The 24,284-nt window shown below is 42.4% G+C and overlaps 1 long non-coding RNA gene across 1 annotated transcript; it reads right to left on the reverse strand.

The window, feature by feature from the left end:
* Nucleotides 1–6,083: 6,083 nt before the first annotated feature.
* Nucleotides 6,084–23,799, reverse strand: LOC136721329 (uncharacterized). The gene is made up of 5 exons (XR_010805891.1): nt 23,666–23,799; nt 21,835–21,924; nt 21,629–21,742; nt 12,309–12,401; nt 6,084–11,862 (listed from the first exon to the last, which is right to left on the reverse strand). It is a non-coding gene; the product is annotated as an uncharacterized LOC136721329 (long non-coding RNA).
* Nucleotides 23,800–24,284: the final 485 nt, after the last annotated feature.

Here is a 24,284-nt window from a genome sequence, read left to right on the forward strand (position 1 = left end):
GCAAGCGCCTTGGAGCCAGTAAACGCGGTGCAGAGGAAGTAAAGAAGCATCCCTTCTTCAGAGTACGTTGGCGGACATGTCCGTTTTATGGCCGCTCTTTTACATAAAGGTCGCGCCACTTTATCCTTTATCCATTTCTTTCTTCCTTCTCTTTTCAGAGTGTGGATTGGCAAGGGCTTCTGGAAAAGAAGGTGAAGCCTCCCTTCGTACCCACCCTTAAAGGCAGTGCGGACGTCAGTAATTTTGACATAGCTTTTACTGCAGAAGCCCCAGTCCTGACTCCGCCCATCTGAGGGGCTCCTCCTCCGGCTTGCGCTGCACTACAGCCCGCCGAAGCATCTCGGTGCTTGGAGTTCTGACCGCTGCCCACACCGGCCGGTGCTGACCAGCCTCACGCATGGACTCTCCTCTGGCGCTGCGCCTCACCCGTCTGCTCACGTGAAACCCCCGAAGCACAGCGATGCTCTACCAGCTGTCACTGAAAGTCGTTTTGAAGATGAAAAACTGAGCTCAAAATCTCCTTGAAAGCAGGCGGATTTGGACTAATCAGACATCTTTATTTCCCAAACACACATCACTATGGAACACATCCGGAGAAAAATCACACATCAACCGACATTTTGATCACTGAACGGTCGCTGCTCCGTTGCTATCATAACTGGCATAGTTGCACAAATACACAAAAGAGTTTCCAGAACTGGAGAGGTACTGAATTTCACTGCGACTGCCAGAGCATCAAGGACCTGTTTTAGTGACATATCAACTAGCCGGTGCCCAATATGCCTTCCAGCGCATCATAAATGCAGGGACCATGATAGAAGACCTTTGAATCTAGTTGTTTAACTCAGAAAGAATTTTAAAAAATGTCATTAAATATAATTTACCTCACATACACACAGAGAAAATCACCACTTGAAGATGCACGGCTTCCCCTGTAATGTCACTAGTATTTACAGGCAGGCCTCATCATTAACCTTAATGTACACACTCTGTATGAGCATAGTTAACTTTTAAACTGTCTTACAACCTCTGTTTTATTATTTCAAAATGTCTTTATCAAATACTGTTCCTTAAATATAAACATGTGGTGTAATAACCTTAATGCAGTGGTTCCCAAACCGGTCCTGGGGGACCCCCTACCCTCCTGGTTTTTGTTCCAACCAAGCTCTCAATTACTTAATTGAACCTTAACTGAAGTAACAATCTGCTTAGATTTTACTTTTTAAATTGTGTAAGAAAATATTTGTTTCTTCAATATGATTTTTAATATAATTCTATACCTAACTTAAAACCCCTACTGTTTAAAATAATGAAAAGTCTCCAATTTAGGAAATTATTAGTTCAATTAAGGGTTCAATTAAGTAATTGAGAATTCGGTTGGAACAAGAACCAGCAGGGTAGGGGGTCCCCCAGGACCGGTTTGGGAACCACTGCCTTAATGTATACAGTGAGGTAGTCAAAACCCCCAACAACAGTTAAACTCTGTAAAACATAAATAAACAAATGAAAACATACACCTCAAGGCAGTGGTTTCAGGCTTTCATTTGTCACCCGTCTGAATTTACTGCAGGTATATCTGTCTGTACAGGTCGCTGTTGTTTTTTTTTGTTTAGATTCATGAATGGTTTGATTCCTGGTTGTACAGATGTATTAAAGAAAAAATATATGTATTTTAAAAAAGTTGTTGATTTATTTTGTGAAAACATGGCTTATTAAAAGGGAGGGGGTTTGGAAAATTTGAAATGCATACAAGACAGCCGGCCACAGCCAATGAAAATTCCCCCAAAAATTCAGTAAGTCAGTATGAATGACCCGACGCAGCCCCGGGGCAGATCCAGACAGGCCAGCCTGTGCCAAAGCATCGAGGCAACCAGAGTGTTTATAACAAGAACCCTCCCCTATAGGACAACTGCAGCAAATGTCATCTCCAGCTCTGCTGCCTCTTTAACATCGTCCACCAACCCCTCCCAGTCCTTCTGTTCCCACTGCGGCCCCCCAGGAACACCCCCAGCACACCCATGCCAGTTCTCTCAATGCAGCTGTTCTGGCCAAACAGGGGCACCTACTCCACTCCACCGACCCAGCAGGAAAGAGGTGCAATTCCCCCAGTTCTCCTTAGCAGAAGAAACCTGTCAAAATACAGTGAGGGAAAAAAGTATTTGATCCCCTGCTGATTTTGTACGTTTGCCCACTGACAAAGAAATGATCAGTCTATTATTTTAATGGTAGGTGTATTTTAACAGTGAGAGACAGAATAACAACAAAAAAATCAAGAAAAACGCAATTCAAAAAAGTTATAAATTGATTTGCATGTTAATGAGGGAAATAAGTATTTGATCCCCTATCAATCAGCAAGATTTCTGGCTCCCAGGTGTCTTTTATACAGGTAACGAGCTGAGATTAGGAGCACTCTCTTAAAGGGAGTGCTCCTAATCTCAGCTCGTTACCTGTATAAAAGACACCTGTCCACAGAAGGAATCAAACAATCAGATTCCAAACTCTCCAAGATTGTAGACCTACACAAGGCTGGAATGGGCTACAAGACCATCGCCAAGCAGCTTGGTGAGAAGGTGAAAACAGTTGGTGCGATTATTCGCAAATGGAAGAAACACAAAATAACTGTCAGTCTCCCTCGGTCTGGGGCTCCATGCAAGATCTCACCTCGTGGAGTTTCAATGATCATGAGAACAGTGAGGAATCAGCACAGAACTACACGGGAGGATCTTGTTAATGATCTCAAGGCAGCTGGGACCATAGTCACCAAGAAAACAATTGGTAACACACTACGCCGTAAAGGACTGAAATCCTGCAGCGCCCGCAAGACCCCCCTGCTCAAGAAAGCACATGTACAGGCCCGTCTGAAGTTTGCCAACATCTGAATGATTCAGAGGAGAACTAAGTGAAAGTGTTGTGGTCAGATGAGACCAAAATCAAGCTCTTTGGCATCAACTCAACTCGCCGTGTTTGTAGGAGGAGGAATGACCCCAAGAACACCATCCCCACCGTCAAACATGGAGGTGGAACATTATGCTTTGGGGGTGTTTTTCTGCTAAGGGGACAGGACAACTGCACCGCATCAAAGGGACGATGGATGGGGCATGTACCGTCAAATCTTGGACGAGAACCTCCTTCCCTCAGCCAGGGCATTGAAAATGGGTCGTGGATGGTATTCCAGCATGACAATAACCCAAAACACACAGCCAAGGTTACAAAGGAGTGGCTCAAGAAGAAGCACATTAAGGTCCTGGAGTGGCCTAGCCAGTCTCCAGACCTTAATCCCATAGAAAATCTGTGGAGGGAGCTGAAGGTTCGAGTTGCCAAACGTCAGCCTCGAAACCTTAATGACTTGGAGAGGATCTGCAAAGAGGAGTGGGACAAAATCCCTCCTGAGATGTGTGCAAACCTGGGGGCCAACTACAAGAAACGTCTGACCTCTGTGATTGCCAACAAGGGTTTTGCCACCAAGTACTAAGTCGAAGGGTCAAATACTTATTTCCCTCATTAACATGCAAATCAATTGATTACTTTTTTTATATTCATTTTTCTGGATTTTTCTGTTGTTATTCTGTCTCTCACTGTTAAAATACACCTATCATTAAAATTATAGACTGATCATTTCTTTGTCAATGGGCAAATGTACAAAATCAGCAGGGGATCAAATACTCTTTTCCCCCACTGTATATCTAAGCTGTCCTTCACCGCTTCAGGTTGACAAGTAATAAAAAGTCAGATCATTAGCATCAGCTGACACTTTGAGAGGAGAAGCAGTGGGCACAGAGGGCAGGGCCAGGCTGGTTAAATGGGTACACAACAGACAGAGCAGGGGTTCAATTGCTAGGGAATACAACATCCCAGAAAGAGGGCAACTCTGAAGAATCCCCGCTGTACTGGAAAAGGCCTGCTTACATTATTATTAATCAGCAGATACAATCTCGGCAGCTCAGGTTACTCAAAGGGACTTGGATAATATTCAGTTGTGGGCCGACACCTGGCAGATGATATTCAATGTGGACAAGTGCAAGGTATTACATGCAGGTAACGAAAATGTCCACTATAATTACACTATGAGAGGAATAGAATTGGAAGAGTTTATTTGGACTCATAACTTTCTCCATCCAAACATGGCAAACACAGTGCTAGGGTACATAGTCAAAAAGTGCACAATTTAAAACAAGGGAAGTAATGTTCAGACTGTGCAATGCACTAAACTGAGTTCTTTATTCATCACCCACGCTTACACTCACCAGACCTGGTCAAATACCATTACATGTGTGTATTGATGTATTTTAATTAGTTCATATTTTAATTCAATTTTGTATTTGAAAAAGTACAAATTGAATCTTGTTTGATAATTACTAAATGACTGTATTTGCAAAATAAAATGAGTTTGTGTTTTAAAAGTATTTCTATGTATTTGCAAATATTTCAATGATGTATTTTTACTAGTATTTTATATTCTCCATTTTCAGTCATTTGTATTTGAATCAATGTGTTGTATTTTAAGATATAATCTTTTATGTACATCACAACAATATGATTGTAGCACAACATTAACACACAAATTAAAGACTAAAGACACAATGTGAGATTCCTAACATAGTCCCACCAATTTCATCTGTCCCAACAGTCTAAATTGGTCGCTTTCATTGACTCCTGTCTCCTCCCTGCATCTCTCATCTAATAGCTAATGAGGCAGAAATTGTGAGATTAGGAACATAAAGAAAAATGGGTTTGTTATTCAAAGTTGAGCTAATGCGTGTACTGCTGGAAAAAGATCTACCTTAACACATAACACCTGTAGTCAGTGCTAATTATAAAACTATTAAAAGTTAAACTGCAACACCAATGTGGCCGAACATTTACTTTCAATGAGAGTTGTGATGTGATGGTAATGTTAGACCGTATTTGTTGCTGAGCTGAGTTTGTTGTGATGTACAAATGAGATTGTATTTTCAAATACAACCCATACATTGAAATACACATTTAAAACACAGAATATCAAATTCCTTTGGAAACACATTCAACTAGTAACTGTGAAACAGGATACAATATAAATCAGGATGAATAAGATTAATTGGAAATACAGAAAATATAGTTGACCCATGTCTGACACGCTCACACACAAACACACACGCACGCACAAACGCACACACACACATGCACACACACAAGCAGACACACACACACACACACGTACACACACAAGTAGACACACAAGCAGACACACACACACGCACACACACACACGCACACAAGCAGACACACACACACGCACACACACAAGCAGACACACACACACGCACACACACAAGCAGACACACACACACACACACACACACGTGCACACACACAAGCAGACACACACACACACACACACGCACAAACACACACACACACAAGCAGACACACGCACACACACACGCACACACGCACACATGCACACACACACACAAACACACACACACACACGCGCGCACACACACAAGCAGACACACACACAGACACACACAAGCAGACACACACACAAGCAGACACACACACGCACAAACACACACACGCACACACACACACACACAATAATTGCAGAATGTAAGACAGAGGATCCTGAAGCCGTTGTGATGGACCTGGCCGTGGGACATGAACACTTGAAAACCCGCCTTCACCGCCAGACGGGTCTGCTCAAGTCACGTGTTCCTCCTCACACTGCAGACTCAATAAAAACAACAACAATCCCTCTCAAAGACGCCTCCTTGTGTTTGGATTGCACTGATTCATTCTTCCTCACTGTAAAACAAGGAACTGATCTCCTGTGCCACTGTGGGTCTTCAAAGATCACGTCATTTTCGCGTTTGTTGAAGGCAAATGAGCAATAATATGTACTATGACCAGGGCCGGCCCTGACCAATTTGGTGCTCTAGGCAAGATTTTAGCTGGTGCCCCTATTGCGCATCACAGCCAATTCCACCATCGATCATTGTGTGCATACACTCACACAGAAACTGCATAGCTTTATGTCTTTGAGATTTTCTTTATTTTAGAAACATAAAAAAATAAAAACTGTATTAAAGAAACAAGTGACATAAAACTAATGATAAATAAAATATAAAAAGGAGTATTCCACGAAAAAACTATATTACAGAAACCTTAGTGCAATATGCATAATGTAGCATTGTTCTACAGCCTTACTCACCTTGCCTTTCTTGCAGCAAACAAGTGACATAAAACGAATTATAAATAAGTGGATGATTCGTGCAGCACACTAGCATTTCTCAAAATTATGTCACAGGTTAGGTTATTCCCCAGACAGCTGAATAGTCTTTCCAACATTCCCTAATGAATTTAAGGTAAAAGTAACTGACACTGACTCTAGCTAGCCAGCTCTTTATATTAGTGAACATTACTAGTATTGTCCAAAGTAAGCTGGCTAGTAGTAACACTGCTCCAACGGTAACTATGCAATTAGATAAACTATTCATTCATCACATCACATTACCTCTGTCCTTATCCCGTTTTTCCTCCTCTTCTCTACTTCTTTTTCTTCCCTGGGCACCAGAGGGCTTTGGTCTTTTTGACATCGTTTGAAGTAGGCTGATGCTAATTTATCATTTTTCACCTTCAGTGTCACTCACTGCTTCAGATAACTGAAGTAGCCCACCACCCCACAATCAGGTAAATCTAAGTATGAGAGCGAGGGGGCGCGATTGATGCGCCGGGCCGGGGTGACCCTGCGGGCAACACGGAAAATATGGCCTAATAAGCTATGTAGTAATGTTGTTGCGGGGGCTTTCGCTTTTTGGTAATATTTCAAATTAATAATATTAAAATACTATTAGTAAAAAATTATAAAAGTTAAAAAAAAATAAAAAAAATCTTCACTCATTTGGATGGACGGCGCCCCTAGCATTTGCCTATTCCGCCTATGCCACGGGCCGGCCCTGACTATGACTCACACAGTTAATGGCAGATGAGGGTATTTTCATAGACTTGTTCCAGCATGGTCCTGGAGAACTTGTGAACAGCAGCATTCATGTACAGGACAGAGTGTTTCCACAGCCTATGTTTTGGTCTCAGTCTTGTGCGGAGGGGAGCTGCTCATGGCGAAGCTGTCACAGTCGCTTGTTTGAACTCTTCTCTTTGCTGTCGTGTGGCTCTCAGTCCCAATTTCAGCACTGTACCAATCTTCAGACACTTCCTTTTGCAAAAATGCACACAGTGGCTTTGCAAAACTAGGAAAACTGGGCAATCTTTCAGTATCATAACATACGAAACATGAAAAGAATTGCAAAAAGGTGATATGATGACCGCCTGTGACACAAACACTGTGCCGAAAGCCATTTCTTGTCCACCTTCACTTTGAGGAGGAATAAAGTTTCTTACTTTTGTGAAGGAGAAACAGGTTCACCCCCAGAAATCAATTTCCTTTCTGACACGTTTGTCTAAAATAAAGCATTATTCCAAAGTTTTGAACTTATGTGTGAATGAGTTTCTTCAATGCCTCGCCTCTAACTCGTCAGATGCATCCAAGGCCACAATCTGTTTGCAGAAAACAGGGCCATAAAGTGTAATCAAGATTGTCAAAAATAAAGTACTCTTGTGTATTAAATACATTACAATCTGTCACAGATTTTCTTTAATTTAAATGTGTTTATTAGCAACTAGGTGAAGGTTTGCTTTAATGCCAATTTATATGCTTTTATTCCAAATCAATCTTGAAATTGCAGTGTCCCATTCATGGCCTTTCCCCAACCTCATCACTCTCTAGTTACTGTAGTAGGAGAGAGGGCCTCCTGAATACCTCTTGAATGTAAGCCCTTTCAAGTCAATGAAACTATCAAACACACTCACTCAGCCAAATGTATTATTACACGGGGCTCATGAACAGAGGTCATGACTAGATTACAAATATAAAAGAATTACAACCAAATATCCTAATAAGCACGGATTAGAGGCCAATAGCCCAATTAGCGGCTAATGACCCAAATAGAGGCAGATGAAGCCGAGCTCGACTCGGGGAAAGCAGAGCAGCGCGGCTCAGCGGGCTCAGCTCAGCTTCCAACCTCACGGACTTGCAGGCAGAGCCCCTAGTCACTGTGGCCCCTGGCCACGAGGCCCAGGTCTCTTAGCGAGGCTTAAGATCGCCAAGGGTCTACAACTACAAAGAACTTGCTTACTAGCAAGAATGGCACTATCTCACGATCATCCCATTGCAAAGGAAAAAGAGGCGGGACAAATTTGGAGACTTCGCTGATCCCCAGCTTTAGAACTACGTTTGTTGTTACTGCCAACTAAGATGTGAAGTTCGTGAAGAGGGCAGGCCCCATATCTAGAATGACATATCTCTATGGGTTATGTATTTAAGGCTAAATTGCATTTCCCATTGTCTTTTCCAAACGAAACCCAAACCTGTTATATACACTCAAAATGCAATACAACGTTGATCTGAACGACAGAACGAATGTGATGCACAGGCGGAGGTATGGACCCGGCGCTTCTCAGTTATTTCATAGTATTTAATAAAACCTTTCAATGGACAATTTGTACACTGGTTATTTATAATTTTTTTAGGAAAATCTTCTTAGCTGTGGTGTCAAACATATCCATGCAATTGCTGCTATTCATTAAATATTGTCAATGTCAAAATGTGTTATATCAAAAAAAAGATTTGTGCAGTTCACTGGCGTAGCTACACACATTTAGCCACGGAGGGGAGGATGTGCTGACGAAGTGAAGGGACTACAACGCAGAGGTGACAGTGGCACGACGTAGTGACAAGACGGTCTGAGGAGGGGCGACTGACTCCGGGGGCATGAGGCAACCGTGATTGGGTGACTGGCACATTCAGACACACCTAGAGGGAGCACATTGTAAATCATATGACCTTATTTTGGCAAATATATACTGAAATGCATATACCTTCCTAACTGAGAAATGTAGGCTTGTGCTAAAGGACATAAGGAGACGGCTTTGAAGCTCTGTGTTTTACGACATGCCTGTGCTCACCAAAGTATGACAGATAACACGTCCATGCTGGAGACCCCCCCCAACTGACAAATGGGCTGCCATGCCCCGTCTCCAGAGACACTAGCATCATTTTCCAATTGAATTGATTTATTTCTTTTGTGAAACACAGACATTCAAGGTACTTTATATACTCCATAGACCAGGGCAACAAACACAAATACAAACTACATGCTGCTAACAGAAGTGTTACCCAGCTTCTTCCTCAGTTTGATAACAAACAATAAAAGGTAACTTAAAACTAAGTTAATGACACTGCAGTAATTCTACCTCAGAACCAAAACATGCTCATGCCAGGATTGGTCTTAAAAGGAAGACCATTAGCTAAAACAACCATTGGACCATTTATATTTCACATACAATGCAACATTAACATTTGGTAAGAGAATTATTCATACATCCTAATTGATCCTCCACTGACATGGGCATCAGACCAGCCCCCCTGGGATTCCAAAAAGACTCAAATTTAACATTAGCGAAAAATAACACCTGGCTTGTTTGGTATCAACTGTAAGGTCATGCTTTGAGGGACTTGAAAATCTAATTGATAGAACTAAAACTTGACAATATAGAGAATTAGAACCTCTAGGTAACATTTGAACCATTTTCACATTCCTCAAAGCCATCACACCCCCAACACACATTCTGTAGGAATCAAGGGAGAGGAATGGCAAAGACTGCTTCCATTCGAATTTCAATTTTATTACCCCAAACCTGACCAATCAGAAGTTGGGAGGAAAGAGATTAGAATCTCTTTGTCTAAAATGTATGTGGCACAATTGGGCGTGGAGTGGAACAACCTGGAAGAAGAAACCAAGGACACGAAATCCAGGAAGACTGAACAGAACCAGAACCAGAACTTCTCCACCAAAAACCTGAGAGCTTTGCAACCTTCCTCAAGTCGACAGTCTGCCAGCCCTCCCCGCTTTCGACCGTCTGCATAACTGAATCTCAGTAAACCACACAGGTCAAGAATTAGGTAAACCACAATTACATAAATCCTAGTTGTGTATGAGATCCAAACTGTAGGAACGGCTAGCGTAATCATAATACTTGTTTTATTTCACGTTTTGTGCCTCGAGTCAAAACTCGAGTATTGCATAGATCTCCTCTCACTCTTACTTTTAATATTATCCACCCTGCTTGTCTCTATCCTATCTTTGCCAATACATGTTTATATACATTTTTAATAAACCTATATCTGTCCGAACCGGACTGCCTTTGTTCCAAACCACACGGACCTCGTGCCGTGTGCTGTTATCTGAGCCCGAAGCCAGAGAGGCCTCTCTGCGACGAAGTTCAGATAAGTTTAACAGTTTGGAGTTCATGATTCATGACATTTGAGAAATCAATTAGAAATGTTAATCTGTGATTCATAACTCTAGAATGTGTAATATCATTTAGTTTTCTTAAATATAAATGTGTGTTGCATTAAACTGTATTGTTGATAATTTTAGAAATAAAATCTGTCAACACCGAGAAATATTTTCTCATTCCTGTTTAACTGTACAGTCTGAAATTGACACAAGTTAATAGACGTTAGATTATTGGTGGCCCTGCCTATCCTTAATCATTGAATAATAATCAGTTAAGGGAAATTGTGGTAACAAGTAATGATAGGATCTTTCTCGGCACTTAAACGTAAATGAGACTGATATATATATAACGAGAAGTTACCTGATTAAATACTAACCTGCGTAGTTATTTAATGTCTGACTAACAATACTAATGAGAGACTCACCTTCGTCTTACTAACCGGTATTGTAGTCAATGTGTTTATAACCTTTTTTGTTTAACGATTTGTGTGATATCATATGCGATCCCATGGTCTTTGATTTGGTCACGGAAGTGATTTGTCTTTGATTTGTTGATCTAGAGTTGAATTTGAATTAGTTTTTCCCTTTTGTATAATTAGTGTAGTGCTACATTTAGTCTTAGTTTTGAATAAATTTGACAATTTATATCTTTGGAATTGGTGTCTGCGTCCAATTATTACAGAAATTGAGTTCTACAAGATTCCAGGATTCGTGATAAGGTGATACTATAAATTCACTTCGTAATTTGAAATGTATAAGTGTACCTTACGCTACACAACTTAGCTATTTATCTGGTTTAAGTGCTTCACTTTACATTTTTAATAACTTAGCTGTTTCTTGTTTTTCTAGTTTGCTAATGACACTCAATGAAAGATCACCTCTGTGTTGTCCATAAATGCAGGCATTTTGCTTCCTCCCACTGTACAGGTCCTGCAGGAGTTCAATAATCTACTGTATGAAAAACAAAACAAAAAAATGCCCAACGTCAACGTTACATGTGCGTCTGTAATGCTTACAACACTCTAAAAGGCACAAAACATCCCTTTTGTTATATAAACATTAGCTTTTGTGTAACACTATTCAAGGAGTATGTCAGCAGCGCTGAGCCTGATGGGACGGCATTCCACACGCCTCCCACAGACATGTGCGTGTGCGCTGTAGAAATCGCAAAATAATCTGCTCTTCCACCGGTTTCTCTACCCAACCCCTATCATCCACGTGCAGGGAGCAGGCTGGGACCGGAGATTGGCGGTTAGTGACTTCTTGGCTTCAGAGAGCTCGGCAGAGAGGTCCGAGCCAGAATACGTGACTGGGCGTTTGGGGATGCTGCCAGTGCTCCGTGAATGGGGAAGAGTCGGGGTGAGGCGCTGTGGACCTGTGAGGTCTTCGATCCTGTGAGGATGTGGCGCGCCTGCCTGCTCCCCGCCGTGGCCGCTTGCTGGTACTGATCCACGGCAGTGATGTGGCACTGCTGCACCCTGAAGCCCGTCTCATAGCACTGCCCCAGATTGAACTGACTGTGGGAGTCCTGCAGTGAGGAGCACAGAGGCAGCTCAGGAAAAGCTGGCATTCACGAGGCACCACATACATATTTACACTACCATAACATGGCACATTATAATGGATTTTCTAGCAGTACTGTGGGGGTGGGGGGGGTTGGAAATTACACTTAGGATTGGTCCCCATTAAACATTCATTAACATTTCATTAAGGTTAGAATGGCATTTCTACCGATCTAACTGAATTGGGCGTAGATTCATACAGGCCTAGGTTGAAATGTTATAGTTGGTTAGGGCTGTTATAAGGGCTTAAAATGGTAATCTACTGATTTACTAATGAAGTATAGCATCTTTAAGTCTACATTAAGAACTTGCTGCACACAGCCTATGTTTACCATGCAAATTAGAGTTACAGTTGCAGAATTGCTATACAAATAGAAAATGAATAATGAATCCACCCCTGACAGAAGCTCACCCCACTCTTTGCAGCCATTCGCAGGAACTTAACCGCCTTGTTTGCGTCTCTGCGAGGCTCTCGAGAGGACAGTGCTCCGAGGTCAGCCTGGGCCTAGACAGATCAGAGAGAGACTTTCATTAGACCATGGAAACAGACACAAGCTTCCTCTTAGGCACAGCTAGCAAGCTATTTATTTTATATCGATATACATCTTTTTTAATTGTTTGGGTGTGAAATGCAAAAAATGAAGGTGTTTCCAGCAAATGTGAGAACAGATATCAAAATAAGTGGGAAATCATTTTGGTAAATACGAGTTAGAATGACATCACATCTTTAAATCATTGTTTACACTTCTGCACTTCTTTATTCATTCCTAAATGTTAAATAATTTGGGCATTTTATAAAAGGATCTAGAGAAAAGGTCAACCACTTACAAACTAAAAGACAAACCTCTCTCAGCCCAGCACCGGCTGCCTCTTCCAGCAGTGCAATGGCTTTATGAGTATCCAATCAAAATAATATGGCTACATGAACATACAGAAATAATCGTATATGATACAGTTGTTACCGGACTGCCACTTCAAGGCGGTGCAGACTGGGAAGGGGTGTGTGGTTTAATTAGGAAGTGAAGAGTAGTTTAGTGGGGGGGCTCTCTCTCTAACATGTGGCCAGGCAGATAGGGTTTTTTCATTCGCTGTATATGTGTGTGTATATGTTGTTGTTCGCGTGTCCTGTGAAGATTGTGAGGAAAGGGCTCTCTGGTGTTGTGTTTGGCACTGTTTTGGGGGAACTTTATTTTGAAATGTTATTGTTGTATTGTTATTTCCATTATCTCATTGAGATATAGGTGTCATCTGCAGGCCCCCATTTCTTGTATCTTCTCATTGTACTTTATTCTTAGTTCATTTAGTCTTAGTTTCTGTATGTGCATTTCTTTTCAGAGCAATAAATATTGACCTTTTTATAAAATTGCAATGTTGAATAGTGTTGTGGGGCTTATTACCTCAGGAAGTGCAAGATACAGTGTGCTGTGTGTGCTACCCTGGCCCTTGGGATCTAGACTGGTGTTAAGGTCCCTAAATCCGTCAGTGTAAATGTCGGAAAGGTAACACAGTTCAGAAACAGAAGAGGATAACGATGAAGATTAAGATAATGATAGACAGCATCCGATAAGTAACAGTAAGTAACATCAATTTAAAACAGTTTCTCACATTCATTACTTTTCAGAAAACTGTGCATGATTTATTACAAAAAAGGTAGATTATCTACATCCATTTACAGGTAGTTTACATATTAATCATTCACACTTTGCCAATTAATTGAAAATACATTGTGATATGAATTCAAATCTATTGTCAAGTGAAGACTCCTCTTTGCAGACTGTTTTATAAAGCCAAATCTCAAGTCAGTCGTATATAATGAAGATAATGATTTAAAACAGGATTTTAATTATTGTTCACAGTAGTTATGTTACAGGGTTTTAAGCTGTGCAGGCACAATCAGTCAGAGGATGCAGGATTCAACGGGATGCCAAATATGTCATAAAATCGGTACTTTCAAATTTACATTTCAACCACTGCACATATATATATATATATATACACATACATACATACATACACATACACACACACACACACACACATATATATAACTAGCAGAGGAGGAGTTGGGAAGAGGGGACAAGCAGCAGACTACTGATGCATTTAGCCAGGTCCCATTGCTAATATAGTGCATACGGATTATGATTATTATGAAAAGCCTATTAATATCTTTATATTTCTTAGCAGAAAAATAATTAGACATTTCCAAATGCTTTTACATACAATTATCTGTTTACACAGCTGTTTTTACTGGATACATATATTATCTTTTTTAATGGTACAGCACCTTCCTCAAGGGTGCAAGAGCAGTCCTGACCACTACTCCACTAGAGTTCATATTAAGAATCGAGAGGAAAACAAGATACATTATGGTCCAACTTGCAAAGCAGTGATTTTGACTTTCATGGAGTAGAAAGACTGCAGGTGCGTCCACTTCTGTGGATCTGCATTGTTTCCTGAATTGTTAAAACTTTACTATCGATCTATATTACCTTCTATAAGAAGGACAGACAACTCTAAATAGTTCATATAGTCTCAACACAATACATGCCCAATGTATTATATTTTTATAGGAAGATTTAAATGTAAATGTAAATGAAAATACAGAGCAATAGTAAAATAGCTAAAGGATCACAGAATCCTTGGCTAAGATCAAAACCAGAGAATTCTTTCCTTGATTTTAAAATATTTTATTGTTAAAACAATCTGCTGCACGACCACAAACCTTGAAACCATCTCTGCTTTGCTTGTATACTGAAGTCAGATTCCTTATCCCAACTGTGTCCCGTGTCTGTATGAATACACCTGTTACCATTAAAACTTTACAAGAAAAATAACTAGCCTTGTACTTATCATCGCAATTTCTGAACCGGAAACAAAAACACCCACGGCATTATAATTTGGCGGGGGGGCATAGCTAATAAGCCTGATTCATCAGTGTTTTGTATTTCTAGTCTAGTCAAATCTAATAAGGGAAAACTAACTAGCTGTAAAACAAAACAACGCATTTTCCTTGAAGATCAAAAGGTTGACTTGATACATTTTTGCTAAATTCTTATTGTGGAGTGAAGCTGCAGTTTCTTTTGAAACAGTCACACTATTCCTGCAGAGAACAAGTCAAAGACAGGAAGACTGATGCTGATCAAATCTTCTCTCTGCTCTTCAATTCAAAGTCATTCTTCGACACATTTTCTGTTCACCCCCAAGCAAAGGAGATGAGAGAAGGCAGCTTATGGAGTTAAGCAAAGATTTGTCCACAATGCGGTGAGCAACACAGTACAAACTTGTACAAAGTAAACATCCAACACAATAAAAGTACAGTGGATGTGTGGAGTATTAATACAAATAAAAACAAAAACACACATCGCATTTTCAATTGTTCATCAACTGTGTTTTTAGAAATGTAAGAGGCACAACGACGCTAGATTTAGTGGCCGAGCACATTGCTTGTAAGAACATAAGAACGTTTACAAACGAGAGGGGGCCATTCGACCCATCGTGCTTGTTTGGTGTTCATTAATATCTAAGTGATCCAAGGATCCTATCCAGACTATTTTTAAATGTTCCCAAACTTTCAGCTTCAACCACATCGCTGGGTAGTTTATTCCAGATTGTGACTACTCTCTGTGTAAAGAAGTATCTCCTGTTTTCCGTTTTGAATGCCTTGAAGCCCAATTTCCATTTGTGTCCCGGGTGCTTGGATCAAGTCCCCACATAGTCTGCTCTGTTCCAGGGTGAAAAGGTTCAGTTCCCTCAGTCTCTCAGTTGGACTTTCCCTTCAGACCTGGAATAAGTCTGGTTGCTCTCCTCTGAACTGCCTCTAAAGCAGCGATATCCTTCTTGAAGTGTGGAGCCCAGAACTGTACACAGTATCCAGATGAGGTCTAACTAGTGCATTGTACAGTCTGAACATTACAGCCCTTGTGTTAAATTCTACACTTTTGACAATATACCCTAGCATTCTGTTTGCCTTTATTATTGCTTCCCACATTGCTTGGATGGAGAAAGTGAGGAGTCCACATAGACTCCTAGGTCTTTCTCATGCATTACTTCATCTAGATCTGTACCTCCCATAGGACATTTTTGTTACCTGCATGTATTACCTTGCACTTGTCCACATTGAAGTGGAACTCCACTAACAACCTCACTCCAGTTAGAAGTGACTCCTCTAATTGACACCCTCTGTTTCCTATACATCAACCAGTTCATAATCCATCTACTTACATTACCCTGAATGCCTACAGCTTCCAATTTGAGGATCAGTCTTTGGTGTGGAACCTTATCAAAAGCTTTCTGGAAATCTAAGTATATCATATCATATCATATGCTTTCACGTGATCTACAGCTGCAGTTGCATGTTCAAAAAATTGGTATGATGTGATTGAGTGTTATTGTAGCGATGCTGTTCTATGCTGATAATCAGTTTGGGTATAGCACAACAAACTAACTGGGATTATAGAAACTAGTTTGGAAATAAACAGTCTAGATCAATGATTTTCAAACCTTTCTTTGAAAGCCCCTGTTCATGCAGTCCCTGGTGGCATTAGGAAAACTACCCTTAATACAGTGAGGGAAAAAAGTATTTGATCCCCTGCTGATTTTGTATGTTTGCCCACTAACAAAGAAATTATCAGTCTATAATTGTAATGGTAGGTGTATTTTAACAGTGAGAGACAGAATAACAACTAAAAAATCCAGAAAAATGCATTTCAAAAAAGTTATACATTGATTTGCATGTTAATGAGGGAAATAAGTATTTGATCCCCTATCAATCAGCAACATTTCTGGCTCCCAGGTGTCATTTTTACAGGTAACGAGCTGAGATTAGGAGCACTCTCTTAAAGGGAGTGCTCCTAATCTCAGCTCGTTACCTGTATAAAAGACACCTGTCCACAGAAGCAATCAATCAGTCAGATTCCAAACTCTCCACCACGGCCAAGACCAAAGAGCTGTCCAAGGATGTCAGGGACAAGATTGTAGACCTACACAAGGCTGGAATGGGCTACAAGACCATCGCCAAGCAGCTTGGTGAGAAGGTGACAATAGTTGGTGTGATTATTCGCAAATGGAAGAAACACAAAATAACTGTCAGTCTCCCTCGGTCTGGGGCTCCATGCAAGATCTCACCTCGTGGAGTTTCAATGATCATGAGAACGGTGAGGAATCAGCCCAGAACTACACGGGAGGATCTTGTTAATGATCTCAAGGCAGCTGGGACCATAGTCACCAAGAAAACAATTGGTAACACACTACGCCGTGAAGGACTGAAATCCTGCAGCGCCCGCAAGGTCCCCCTGCTCAAGAAAGCACATGTACAGGCCCGTCTGAAGCTTGCCAATGAACATCTGAATGATTCAGAGGAGAACTGGGTGAAAGTGTTGTGGTCAGATGAGACCAAAATCAAGCTCTTTGGCATCAACTTAACTCGCCGTGTTTGGAGGAGGAGGAATGCTGCCTATGACCCCAAGAACACCATCCCCACCATCAAACATGGAGGTGGAAACATTATGCTTTGGGGGTGTTGTTCTGCTAAGGGGACAGGACAACTGCACTGCATCAAAGAGACGATGGACGGGGCCATGTACCATCAAATCTTGGGTGAGAACCTCCTTCCCTCAGCCAGGGCATTGAAAATGGGTCGTGGATGGGTATTCCAGCATGACAATAACCCAAAACACACAGCCAAGGCAACAAAGGAGTGGCTCAAGAAGAAGCACATTAAGGTCCTGGAGTGGCCTAGCCAGTCTCCAGACCTTAATCCCATAGAAAATCTGTGGAGGGAGCTGAAGGTTCGAGTTGCCAAACGTCAGCCTCGAAACCTTAATGACTTGGAGAGGATCTGCAAAGAGGAGTGGGACAAAATCCCTCCTGAGATGTGTGCAAACCTGGGGGCCAACTACAAGAAACGTCTGACCTCTGTGATTGCCAACAAGGGTTTTGCCACCAAGTACTAAGTCGAAGGTGTCAAATACTTATTTCCCTCATTAACATGCAAATCAATTTATAACTTTTTTGAAATGCATTTTTCTGGATTGTTTTGTTGTTATTCTGTCTCTCACTGTTAAAATACACCTACCATTAAAATTATAGACTGATCATTTCTTTGTCAGTGGGCAAACATACAAAATCAGCAGGGGATCAAATACTTTATTCCCTCACTGTAACAATTCATAATTTCTGCTACAGAAAAACTACAGTGTATCTGTGAGCAGTTTAAACATTTCTAGAAAAGCACTCAACTCTGTTGGATTTTCAAAAGCTTGTGAAATAAAAGCGCTTTCTGTGTGGCAGTGGAATGATTCTCTAGATTCCCAGGCCAGCATTCCAATGTCTTTCCAAACTATTCCCCAATAATAAGAGTAACAGTCTTTTAGTCAAACAATCATTGCTTTATTGTAACCAAATGTTAAACTTGACAGATACATATACATATATATATATATATATATGATATAGATATATAAATAAAACTCTTATTTTCTCTCATTTTCCAGTTCAGGAGGATTGATAGTTAGATCGACAACAATGAGATTGGTATGATGTGATTGAGTGTTATTGTCTGAGAGGTCACCTAGTGAACATAATGGTGGAGAGAATGGGATGCTACAATTCAAAATGAATGACATAACCGTTATGATGTTGTACTGGGCGGCGTTGTCATAAGGCGTGGAGGTAAGTGTCTGGGGTATTAAGGGTTCAATAAGTACAGGTGTCTTTATCAGTGAAGCTCACTGGACACATCTCATACTGTGTGATCTGTGCTCTGTGAATGGCCTTGTACTGGAGTAGGTGCATCTTGGTGAATGTTGACACAGAAAAGGTGTTGGAGCAAATCTGTGTCCAGAAGTTGTTATCAGTTGTAATTGTTAGGTCAGATTCCCACTGGGTGATTGGAAGATAAATAGCGGGATCTATATTCATTAGAAGTCTGTACCATTTTGAAAGCAAGATCAGGGGCATAGCCTGGATTTTAGGGCTCCATGAAAGAAAGAAAAAAGTGCCGTGAGGGGGGGTGCTGCCGAGGTGCGGTCCAAGTTCCAAGTTGCGGATCGCGGCATGGATAGGGAGAGGGGAAATCACAGGTCCCTGCTGCTTTATATTGTTAAAGCAAGGCTGTTTTTTAATGGATTTGGTCATGAATGGGAGGTGACCAACAAAACATTCTGATTGTTCAATATATATCCATGAATTGTGATTCAAATCAAATTGACATGAAAGAGCTCTGATAGCTTGGTTGAGATGTTGATACCGAGAGATGTGATATTAGCGGAGGATAAAGGGATTCTATTTCATAAAGGGATCTATTTTCATAAATACAGGTGATGATATGTGCCAGAAGTGCTGGTCTCTTGATCTCTATTTTTTTTTTCTTTTGTTTGATGAAAATGATATTATCTTCCCTCTCAGTACTACTTTAGCAGTTTCCCAAAGCAGTATTTGTTTCGTGATGCTCAGTATACCTGGTAAAAAAATATATTTTGGTTAATTTTGAGTGATCAGAATCTAATAAGTGTGTTTGCTGTAAAAGACAGGAATCTGTTTTGAGATTTTCAAGGTGGTTCATGACTGCTACTCTTTTGGACAGTACATCAATGCTACGAATATGCCAGCTAACAAATCGAATAGACACTTGATTGTCTAGATTAAGATGTGTAGCCTATATAGCAGCTGGGTGTGAGGGTTGTGTGTACAGTGGAAGTAAGGCAACTATGTGTAAATTGATAGCTGTGTGTGTGTGTGTGGTGTAATATTTTGGTGTATAGAAGATTATAGAAGGTGGTGTAATATTATAGATGGTGTAATAGTGTTGTGATGTGTAGGGGGGAGGGAGGTGGTTGGAGGCTGTGCTCCCTGTTGGGTAGAGGGTGAATGATTTCAGGTGTGGGATGTTAGGAGATAATGAGGTGTCTATAAAAGTTGGGACTGGTTTAGAAGAAGGGAGACGAGACTGGGCTGACGAGAGCGTGCAGGGAAAGGTGCCGGGACAAGAACTTGATTACGACTGCAAGGGAGCAAGAGAGCATCAGGAAAGGAGACTAGAGGCTCTGAAATCAGCGACTAGACTGGAATGTACTGGACTGTGGCGAAGAGGAGCTGCAATTCCGACTTTGCTATAACTCTGCAGCGTCAGCAAGATAAGTGGGGTCTCGGGCCACTGTTTGCTTGTTTCTCCCCTTTAGAGCAGTTAGAGTGGAGTGGGGGGGTTAGACAGGGACTAACTAAGGGTGCTTCCTGTGGCTTCTTTGCATCATTCACTGACCAGTCTGTCACAAGGGAAAACTGTACTGCATTGGGGTGGGCTGGGACATTACTTTTACGTGTAGCCTGTTTACATATTGTGTGGGCTGAAGGATGAAGGACGGTCTTCCTCCTCTTCTTCGCTGCCAGTCTGCTGAGGCTGCACTGGCTCGCTGGGCCCTTCGTGGTCTGGAGGGGGGCCCAGCTCCACTCGGGGCCGGCAAGGTCACCACCACATGCCCCCGGGTCTTCACACCTCTCCCACTGAGTCCAACACCTCACAGGCAGCCATCTGTCCTTCTGGCTCCTTACATTTCAGAAGCTAGGTCAGCGAGGTGTGGTCCATCCAGAACCTGAACCTGGTCCAGACCTTTTATGTAAGTACATAGTTACTGGGGCAGGAGGACATCGCCGAAACCCTTTTGCTGCCTCCAGCTCTAGAAGCATGTCTCCAAGCTCTCTCAGCTTCTGATGGTCTTTGTTTGTTATTTTTGGAAAATGTTCAGTTTTCTTCAGAAGTGCATATTCGATAACTTCTGGTGCACCACTGCAGTCTTCCAGTCTCTGCCATACCATCGCGAGCCCTGCTGTTGCATTGTGAACATGCACTGATCTGATTCTCCTGGCCTGCTCAGATGACTCGGGCTCGAGCCATTTGGAGAGGAGGTCTAGCTCTTCTCTGGCTGTAAGATTTAAGTATTGGGTGCTGCTATGGAAGTATAACTTCCAGGCCCATTCGTTTTCTGGGAGGTCGTCAAATTTCAGAAGGCCAGAACTCACCATTTGACGACGTATCCGGTATTTCGTTATGTCTGTAGCTCCTGCTGTAGCAGGTGAATATTCTTTGGGAGCAGCAGCAGAGCGTGGTTGTGGCTGGTGAGACAGCAGGGGAGTTTGATCGGACCCTCTCTGGCTGTGTGGTTGTTCTCCTACACTGCTAATCTTTCCTTTGTAGCCTAGAATGTTGTTCTGATGAAGGGAGATTATGTCACTTTTCTGCAGGTTTCCTGAAGGACCAACAGACAGGTCACGGGTTACCTCTCTGCAGTGTCTGATGGCCGAAGAGGTTGGATGCTGATGTGCAGAATGGATCCACTCCTCCTGTAGCTGGGCCCACCGTGTAGTCAGTGTTTTTAGTGTTCTGCCCTCACAATGCGTCTGAAGTACAAGGCTTGGCAGACAGTGAACAGCTTTTCAATACAGAATCAGGAGGCAGGAGCGCTTGTACTCTGAAATCCGTGTTAGAAAATGATCCGCACACACAGACGATTACAAATGTAGACAGATAGATTTCAATCACGAGCTAACAGGAAAAAAGGGCCTAGCTAGACTCAAACCACTTCTACTGTCACTTTGTTTTAAAGAGTATTAAAATAAATCAATATACAACTGTTTGCATATACAAGGCAATCATATGCATAGAACATCGTAAAATATAAAAACATAGACATTACAAAAAAACGTGCTATAATTATTTAAAAATGACAGTTTACTTACAGACTTCTCTTTCCAAGGCCTGTTATATAAGAAAAGGTGGAGCTCATTCTCGCTGCTTCTCTTCAGATTCGTTTATAGCAGAAGGAGTCCTGCACTGGAAGTTAGCGGGATCCGCTGCAGTAGTAAAGTGTAGTGTAAAGAAACAAAACAATATAATACTATGTACAGACATATATACAGCTGTCAGAACAACGGGGAAAACTCACATTTCTTGCCGTGAGGTGGGGGGGCCTTTTCACTGGTCACTCGAAGGCTGATCTGACATCCCATCGGCAAATGGGGCAGGATGTGTTGTCCTGGAGGAGAAGAAATCAAAACAAAATTAACTTCAAAATGTCTCAAAGTGTAAATCCACTGATTTGACTGCAATAAAACAGATCTCCTAGGATTAAACGATTGGCAATGGAAATCGTGTGTTTTTCTCACTCAACAGCAATACTAATTAATGATGTTGCTTGATGTGGAAACAATATGAATTTCAGTTATCAGTGCAGCTGACACAGCACACACAACTGACATTATAAATCACACAGGAGCAACCAGTCGTCATTTCCAAACATTCCTGACCTCTTATCCTCTCATCACTTTGAGTGAAGCTCGTACACCACCAGTAGGAAGCGTTGGTGGTGAGGTTCTGCCTGGCCATGAATCTCCCCGCAGAGTTGTAGGTGTTCCCACGGGCGGGACGGCAACGTGAGGGGCTGCATTGGGGCCTGGACAGGCGGTCCAGTTTTCCACGGAGCAGACGTGGTGTGCAGTCCCTGACCATAGCCTCAATATCCTGGTCAATGCCTGGCCACCACATCAGGTCTCTTGATCTCTGCTTGATTGTGAGGACACGCGCACACAAGCTGCCTGGAACAACAGTGCACAGCCCCCTGGAGACACAGATATCTCACCCTTGCAAACGGAGCCAGCTCCTCCTGGCCATCCTGTGCGTATGTAGGTGTGGAGAGCTGTCAGGACAGGGTCCCTCTCTGATTCACTTTTCAGCTCCTCTTTCGCAGGCTCAGATGCAGGCAAGGGCCTCTCCCTCGCCAACAGAATAGCGCTGCTTCGTGGGGGTCAGGGCCTTGGAGGCGAAGGCTATTGGTCGTTCCCCTCCATCCTGCGGCAGAGACAGAACTGCTCCCACCACCCCAGCTGAGGCGTCACATGAGACCACAGTAGGGCTGAATGGGTCAAAATGGGCCAGGACAGGAGGCGTGGTGAGCTGTGCTTTGAGCGCACAGACCGCTGCCGTGCAGGCTGGGGTCCAGTTCCACGGCTCCTCCTTCTTAAGGAGCTGGCGAAGGGGTGCTGTAGTCTGGGAATATTGAGGCAGAAATCGGAGGTAGAAGGCAGTAATCCACAGGAACGAGGCCACTTGGGAGGCAGAGGTGGGTTCTGGGATGTTGTGGATTGCCTCTATGTTTCACATGAGAGGCACAATCCCTTTGGCAGTCAGTTGAAAACCCACAAAGTCAATGGCTGGTGCTGCAAATGTACACATCTCCCCATTGAGCGTCAGATGGTCTTCCTGGAGAGCGGTGAAAAGCCAGTGGAGATGTTCATTGTGGGCAGAGAGGTCAGGGGCATGGACCAGAATGTCATCCAGAAACACTGCGACCCCTTGGATCCCTGCCAGGACAGTGGTCATCACCTTCTGGAAACAGCTGGGGGCAGAGCTAAGCCCAAAGGGCATTCGTGTATACCTGAACACCTTGCGTGTGTGACAAGAGCTGTGAGATCTCGGCTGGCCAGGTGGAGGGGCACCTGGAGATAGCCCTGACGCAAGTCGAGCTTACTCCTCCGCTGTGGGCAAAGGGTATCTGTCTGGGATGACTGCCTTGATGACAGAGCGCAGATCAACACAGATGCGGAGCCCCCCGGACTTCTTTGTGGCGATGGCCAAGTTGGAGATCTAGGGTGCAGCATATACTGGCTGAATTATCCCTGATGATAAGCTGATCGCGTACGATCTGGTCCGAAGCACCCCGTAGTGGCACGATCTAGCCACATCCCTGAGGTTAGTCACGTAGCTTTGAATGGACTCACCCGGCCGCTGATGCCGTTTCCGTAGCTTGTATCACCGAAGGAGCACCCGCTGTCTCCCGGTGAAGTGCTGCCGTAGCAGGCTGACTGCCTCTTCCAATGTCTCAGCAGTGCCCAGGGTTCTTGGTGTGGGTGTCTTTTACCTAAAGTGTTTATTAGTTGTTGCTGTTATTTCAATGTGCACAGTGCACTATTTACTTTTGTATTGATTACTTAATCTATGGTTCCAACATGCACAGTGTATGTTTAAGTGCAATAAGTGTTCTGAGATGTGCACGATTTCAATGTCCGTGTATGGGGAACACTCACATTTCTTGTTGTGAGGTGGGGGGGCCTCTTCACCGGTCACTCGAAGGCTGATCTGACGTCCCATAGGCAAATGGGGCAGGATGTGTTGTCCTGGAGGAAAAGAATTCAATCAAAACAAAATTAACTTCAAAACCACTTTTACTGTCACTTTGTTTTAAATAGTATTAAAATAAATCAATATACAACTGTTTGCATATACAAGGCAATCATCTGCATAGAACATCGTAAAATATAAAAATATAGACATTACAAAAAAACGTCAGCTAATTTGAATGACAGACGGCTATTGCGCTAACACTTCCTATAACGGTCC

The sequence above is a fragment of the Amia ocellicauda genome, unplaced genomic scaffold (genome assembly GCF_036373705.1).
Source record: "Amia ocellicauda isolate fAmiCal2 unplaced genomic scaffold, fAmiCal2.hap1 HAP1_SCAFFOLD_114, whole genome shotgun sequence".
Classification (NCBI taxonomy): domain Eukaryota; kingdom Metazoa; phylum Chordata; class Actinopteri; order Amiiformes; family Amiidae; genus Amia; species Amia ocellicauda.